Here is an 8,051-nt window from a genome sequence, read left to right as displayed (position 1 = left end):
AGGTAAGAATAGAAGAGGAAAAATAGAGAAATACGAGAGAGGGGGAGGGGACGACAATGAGAGGTGGGTGAGTGAGAGGAAATGTTGGTCAACTTGGTATAGGTTCAATGAACCTCTTCTATGGCAAGGGTGAGATGAAATGGCAAGAGATGGAGACATGGACTAAAAATGGGGATCATGCTCCCTCAACTTATGGTAATTTTGACCCATAATGGAGGAAATGAATCCTTCTATTCATGGAAGCTATGGGGTGGACATCAAGCTTAATAATCACATGGGTTTTTGTGTAAAAAATTAAATAAAAAGGAGTGAACAAGGGGGCTTGAACTTAGGACCACTAGGGTAGCTAAGGAGCATTAAACCACTACACTACTTCACTTCCTTGTTTCAATTTTTGTGCCACTAATAATAAAAATGTAGGATGTGACAACTCTACCCTTCTTAAAAAAATTTCATCCTCAAAATTTACCTAATGGGAAAAGGTGAGGATATTGTTGTCACATTGAATCATCCAGCTCCCAAATGGCCTCATTAGAGCCGTGATTCCTCCAAAAAACCTTCACGAGTGGAAACTGCTTCCTCTGCAAAACCTTGACCTCGAGATCAAGAATTTGTACCAGTTCCTCATAAAATGACAAATCTGAACAAGCCTCAATCTCCTCAATCGAAATTATATGAGAAGGGTTAGATCCGTATCGTCTCAACATGGACACGTGAAAATCGTTGTGGATACAATCCAACTCTGGAGGTAACTCTAGCTGATATGCCACTGGTCCAACTCTCTTAACGATGCAATAGGGTCCAATGAACCTTGGACTCAATTTCCGCTTGCAACCAAACCTTAACACTATTTTGCAAGGCAAAACCTTAGGGAATACTCGATCACCAACACTGAACTCTATATCCTTCCTCTTCAAGTTAGAATAAGACTTATATCGATTTGATATTGCTATTAAATGATCTTGGATAATCTTCACAATATTATCTGTTTCTTGAACTAAATTGATCCTAACACTTTCTTCTCCCCCAATTTCGATCAATACAGTGGTGTCCTACACTTGCGTCTATAAAGATCTTCATAAGGAGCCATTTGAATGCTCGACTAGAAGCTATTATTATACGTGAATTTAGCAAGTGGCAGATGTTTCGCTGAATTGCCTCGAAAATAAATCACGCAACCTCTCGACATATCCTCGAGAATCTGGATAACTCTTTCAGACTGCTCATCAAACTGCAGATGAAAAGTTGCACTGAAGTTCAACCTCATACCAAATACCTCATGCAGTTTTTAAAAAATCGAGATGTGAAACAAGGATCCTGATTAGAAATGATAAAAGCTGGTACCCCTTGAGGTCTCATAAGTTCAGAGATATACAACTTCGTCAACTTCGGTAATGAATAGTTGGTACGCACTGGTAGAAAATGGGCAGACTTAGTCAATTAGTCAACAATCACCCAGATTGAGTCTTTCTTAGAAGGTGTCAAAGGTTGCCCACTAATGCCCACTAACAAAGTCCATGGTGACACGCTTCCATTTCCACTGATGAACCTGAATAGGTTGGAACAAATCAGAAGGAAATTGGTGCTCGGGCTTGACTTGTTGGTATGTCAAGCATCTCGCCAAAAAATTAGTCACATCATGCTTAAGTCCTGGCCACCAATACTGCTTACAAAGATCCCGAAACATCAGATTCCCTCCAGGATGCATAGCATAAGGCCTGCAATGCGTTTCCCTAAAAATAGACTATCTCAACTCTAAATCTGAAGGTACACAATATCTCCCACGATAGCACAAAACTCCCTCAGAATTAAAAGAAAAATTTAAATTCTGGCCCTCCTGATAAGTTTTACATGAGGTGCTAAAGATGTATCCAATAACTATTTTAACTTAATCTCCTCCAACAGAGTAGGTCGCACTTGTAATTTCGCAAGTAAACCTCCATCTTCAAACAAACTCAGCATTGCAAACATTGCTTTTAACTCACTCATTACTTTTCTACTCAATGCGCTACCATGTCATTAGCTTTACCCGGATGGTACTTAATCGTTCAATTGATAACTCTTGAAAAGAGTTAAATTTCATGCCTTTAGACCTAGCTAATTATCTGTACTTAAGTAAATTTAGTTGCATTTTACGACATTCCATTCGTAATTTTCATTGCATTACATTAAGAAGATTAGACTATGCTTACATGTTATTATATGTTACTTTTACTTGTTTGCGGGAAGGATTTGTTGGGTAGTAATTGGCAGGTGCAGGACTCGAAGAAAGAAATAAAGGAATAAAGGTTTTCATTGGAAAAATGTTTGACAGTTTGCCAATACGAATGCCATGGCAATTCCAAGAAGACCGAGTCAACACTCACCACATAACAGTTTTAGCCCAACTCTACTTGTACCAAAAAATCTACCTAAAAAATAAGAAAAAAGATCATGAGATCATGGGCTGATAACCACCTACCCTAAAGGAAGGGATTTTAAACCAAAAATAAAATCTAAAAAAGAGGAGAAGATATCTTGGGTTGTTGGATTTACTCTAGGGAAAAATCTTATAAAACGCCAAAGGAGGAAACCCTTAATGGTGAATAAGGGTGGAGATCCATAGGCGAAACTAGAGGGTAGTGGTTGAGTAGAGACAAAAAGAGGATGACGAAGGTAGTCCCTCTCAGCCACCATAGGACACTGTGTCATTGGAGTGTAAACTGGACACACAAAAGTTGTCTTCCTATCGTTCTTATGTTATTTCTTAACTATTTCTTCATAAATTGATTTAATGAAAATGATGTTGAATGATATTTTGATTTTTAATTTTATTTGGCAACCCATGAGCTAAATCTCATAGGGTTGGGATTACATGATGAAACCTTTATTTTCTTTAATGGTTGGAGCATAGATCTGAGTTAATTTATTGTTTCATTCAATTTTTTTTATTTCTAAATTGTATGAGTACAATCCCTAGACATAGACGATTGTGCAGTATGCCCATAAACTAATTTAATTCTGAAAAGGTTGGATTAGTTAGACTAAAATTGAATGATATGAGCAAGTACTCGAAAGATACTTGTAGTAGAATCTAGACATAGAGCAGCATTCATATAGAAAGAAATAGTGCAAGGTACCGTATTAAAGGTCTATAGACACGGGCAAGGTAACTTGAAGTTTTTGCTCTCGAAAGAAGCAGACCACTTTAGAACTCTTCTCAGCAGTAGGTTGATTACGATTTTGTCGAGGCATTTCTGACAGTATGGGTAGATCCTTAGAAATTCCAACCTTTCATATCAGCATCGTATATCCCTTATCCCTTGTCGTAGTATCTTTGCCATCATATCCTTAGTTGTATATTTGTTCAAATACATATTTTTCATATAATCATTTTCATAATTACCATTGCATTTTTACTTTTGCATTGCCATAGCATTTTCAATTATTCATCAATTACACATTTTGTTCACATTAATATTCCTTTTGTTTACCACTGCATTATTATCATTATTTTTCTATAACATTAATCTAACTTTATTATAATAACTTGATCATTTGTATACGTAATCTGATCCTTATGGAGACGATCTCACTTATCACTTTATTACTTGATCTGATGTGTATACTTACACAATTCGCAATCATATTCACATGCAACAAGTTTTTGGTGTTATTGCCGGGGATCGAAAATTTGGGGTAATTTGGTTTGGTTATTTTACTTAATTCCATTAGTTTATTTCAATTAGTTATATTTAATTTCTACAAGTTTTCCATCAGTGCGTAAGAAGAGGCAATCTTGTTAACAAAGAGTATCCTTTTAACCTAGAGATTGAGAGAAGTTTACAAAAAAGGCAGAAAGAACTACGAAAAATTGATAGAAACGGGAATGATCCTAGTCTCAATGATAATTTGAATAGTCAGGATGCTAATTTTCCTATTCATAGGGTGATGGATGATCGAGATAGACCAATTTCAGAGCATGTTCTTCCAATATTTGACGAATTGAATCCAGGGATAGTCAGACCGCAAATATAAGCTTAGCAATTTGAGCTGAAATCTGTAATGTTTCAGATGTTACAAAATGTAGGATAGTTTGGTGGACTACCCATTGAAGATCCAAGACTGCATTTAAGACTTTTTCTAGAGGTTTGTGACTCATTTAGACAATAGGGTGTTCCTGAAGATGCTCTGTGACTTAAACTGTTTCCATATTCTTTAAAAGATTGTACGAGAGGATGACTGAATGTTTTACCGTTGGGAATAGTGGCATCATGGAATGATCTTTTCCAAAGGTTTTTGCTACGGTACAATCCACCAAACATGAATGCCAAGCTTAGAAATGACATCACATCCTTTCGACAATTAGAGGATGAAACACTATATGAAGCTTGGAAACAATTTAAAGAATTACTTCAAAAATGTCCGATGCATGGATTCCAACACTAGACTCAGATGGAGATATTTTATAATGGAATGAATGCGCATATGAGGATGGTAGTTGATGACACCACCATTGGTACTTTGTTGGATAAATCTTATAATGAATCATATAAGATTTTAGAAAAGATTGCCACCAATGATTATGAATATCCTACTACAAGAGTTTGGACGGGTAAGAAAGTTACCGGTACCATGGAACTTGATGCAATCACTTTATCGAATGACCAGGTATCATCTTTAACTAATATGATCAAAACAATGAAGAGGCCAACTGTAGTTGAGGAATCGTGTGTTTATTGCGGTGAAGACCATGTGTTTGATGAATACCCATCAAATCCAGCATTTGTGTGTTGCATGGGTAATTTCAATTGGAATAATAATCCCTATTCCAACATCTATAATCTAGGGTGAAAGCACCATCCAAAATTAGGTTGGAATAATTACAGTACGAGGAATTTTAACAATGCTGCAAGAAAGAATGACATCAGTGCACCACCTGGTTATAATCAACTTATGCCGAGGCAAAATGTCCTAAAAGGTCAGTCATCATCATCATCACCATCTATTGAAGACTTGTTTGAAATAATTTATGACCAAGAATGATGTCGTAATTGAGAGTCAAGCTGCATCCCTATAAGATCTTGAGAATCAAATGGGACAAATAGCAAATGCTTTAAATTCAAGGCGATAAGGAGCATTGCCAAGCGATACTGAGATTTTGAGAACACAAGGGAGTGAGCAGTGCAAAACTATCACTCTCAGAAGTGGGACTCAGTTGGATGATGTTGTTCAAGATACCATAGCAAAGGAGGCGAGACTCAACCATGTAAAGATCCCAGAGCCATCTGGAAAGCACATTATACTTGAAAAAGTAAACAACAAAATGTTGCAGTAGAATAAGATAATGTTGTCAATAGGAATGCCACGGCAAAAAAATATATCAGAAACCTGAAAGGGTGACCACCTTTACCTTTTCCTCAATGATTTCACAATTCCAAGTAGGATATTCAGATCAAAAGATTTTTGGAGGTTTTGAAACAACTCCATACAAATTTACCGCTAGTAGAAGCTTTGGAGCAAATGCCCAATTACATGAAATTTATGAAGGATATATTGTCAAAGAAGCGCAAATTGGGAGAATTTGAAACTATTTTTCACACTGAAAGGTGTACAACACTGTTGATGAATAAATTACCTCCAAAGTTGAAGGACCCAAGGATTTTCACTATCGCATGTTTTAGAATGTGAAACTGACAAAGATGTATCGATTATTCTTGGAAGACCTTTTCTTGCTACAGGTAGAACTTTATTTGATGCGCAGAAAGGTGAACTAACCGTGAGGATAAATGATCAGTAGCTCATATTCAATGTATTTAATGCGCTGAAATGTGTTGATGAGAATGAAGAATGCGATGCGATTGACTTGGTAGGAGCAACAATGGAGGAAGAGGTCACGAGATTTTTCCACAGCAATTCTGATAGTGCTAAAGATTCATTTGAGCAGAGACCCTTGTGCTATTTGCTCGAGCAAAATAGAACTTTTAATTTTGATTAACAATGCTTGGTAGCTCATGTATATCCGCATGGAGTTGTTGATGTCAAAGACATGAAAACGGGGGTCACATTTAAAGTTAATGGACAACGCTTGAAACACTACTAGGGTGCTCATGTAGAGCGAGACAAATAGTCCATTGATATTCGAGATGTTTAACTTCAACATCTTGAAAGTTCTTTTCATTTTTATTTCATTTTTTCAATTTAAAATTCTTTTAGTTACTTCATTTCATTTGTTTAGTAAACTATAGGAGGGGAAGGGGTTTGTAACGCAGAGCCCGTTGAGACAAATCTTGACAATAAAAAGAATGCACCCAAAGAACCAGAGGAAGAACTAGAGAAAGCAGAGTCTATCACAATTGAGACTGATAGTGAGGATGAAAAGGAAGCAAATCCCTGAGTTGCACCACCAGTGGACAGCACTGCGATTGTTCCACCTCATTCTACTGGACCGATGATTGAACAAGATCGTGAGGTCGATCGGATTATTGATGAACTCACTAGATTTGATAATGAAGAGGGGGATGTACCACTCAATTTACTTAAAAGGCCGATGCGTTATAAGATGAGTGCATGAAAGACCATTAGCCGTAATTAAAGTACTACCATTCAGTTCCAAGCTCAGGAAGTTTTTCTCCCTTTATTCATTATTCATACCTATACATGCATTGAGGACAATACATCCTTAGGTTTGGGGACGTATTGTGCATCTAGACTGCATTATATATTTAGTTGAGCATGCGTGTTTTAGTATTTTTGTTCATTTTCCATTCATTTTGCCATAGTACACATAACTGCCAAAAAAGAAATTTTTAGACTATGATGAGTATATTTTTGTCTGTGATGTTCAATGAGGAACTTAATTCTTCTACAAACTTAGAAATTTGTGACAGTGTATTAGGTGACGTTAGCTTAGGATAGTTTTCTTGTAAATTGATCCCTAAAATTAGGATGTCCTAATTCCAATTACATTTGATCTATAGTAAGTTTCTTTTGATAAACTTAGAGATCCTTGAAGCTAAATTCATTACAATGCTGATAATTAACAATGAATAAAGTGGCAATGTTTAAGAGAATTCAAGGGAAAAAATCTAAAAAATGCCATAAATACTCCAATGCTTGGAACTGCTGAGTAGGTCAGCAACATTTTGTTTGCTCCATTGTGTTGTTGATTAGAAAAACAAGTTTGAGTAAGAGTGTGTAAAACAATAACAACAACAATAATAAGTAGTATAGAGGCACTCCACTGTAGTAATAGGCTGAGTAGCTAAGGGGGTAGTTGTTTCCACCATCCATCTTTTCAGCCAAAAACCTTAGCTTCATGAGTTAGTATTCAAGTTGTGACATGATTGAGTATTTGGCAATTTAGTGTATGCTCCATTGTAACTGTCGAGTCAAAGAATCATATGACGAGCTAAATACCCTTGTAAAAAATAGGCATAATAAACAGATATGTATGTGTTTGAGTATGTGTAAGGCTAGAGAATAAAAAAAGAAAACTGAGTTAGTTAAAAGATGAGCTAAGTAAATTAAGAGGTGCTTGCTATAGTGAAAATTGCATGAATACGTAGGGTTTTTCTTTCTTTTAAGGCAATACTTTTTGCATTGCCTTTGCTAAATAAGCTTATGAAACTTAATCAAATTTTTAGACACAGAAGATTGCTGAGAACTGAAGTACAAAATGCTCTCTTAAGGGTCTCACAATGCAAAGATGATTATGTTGCTATGGCAATTCTTACATTCATGCATTCATGCATATCTTGCTTGAGGACAAGCAATAACTTAGGTTTAGGGTTTTGATAACTCTTAAAAAGAGTTATATTGCATGTACTTAAGTAAATTTAATTGCATTTTAGGATATTCCATTCGTAATTTTCATTGCATTACATTAAGAAGATTGGACTGTGCTTAAATGTTATTATATGTTACTTTTACTTGTTTACAGGAAGGATTTGTTTGGTTGTAATTGGCAGGTGTAGGATGAGGAGAAAGAAATAAAGGAATGAAGGTTTATCGTGGCAAAAGGTTGGACAGTTTTCCAACACGAATGTCATGGCAATTCCAGGAATACTGAG

General features: G+C 36.1%; 1 non-coding gene across 1 annotated transcript; it reads right to left on the bottom strand.

The window, feature by feature from the left end:
* Window positions 1-4,311: 4,311 nt before the first annotated feature.
* LOC121220491 (small nucleolar RNA R71) lies at window positions 4,312-4,418 on the bottom strand. The gene has a single exon (XR_005917694.1). It is a non-coding gene; the product is annotated as a small nucleolar RNA R71 (small nucleolar RNA).
* Window positions 4,419-8,051: the final 3,633 nt, after the last annotated feature.

Source organism: Gossypium hirsutum, chromosome D08, assembly GCF_007990345.1.
Source record: "Gossypium hirsutum isolate 1008001.06 chromosome D08, Gossypium_hirsutum_v2.1, whole genome shotgun sequence".
In the NCBI taxonomy this organism is placed as follows: Eukaryota; Viridiplantae; Streptophyta; class Magnoliopsida; order Malvales; family Malvaceae; genus Gossypium; species Gossypium hirsutum.
This window is presented reverse-complemented; position numbering and strand designations above follow the sequence as displayed.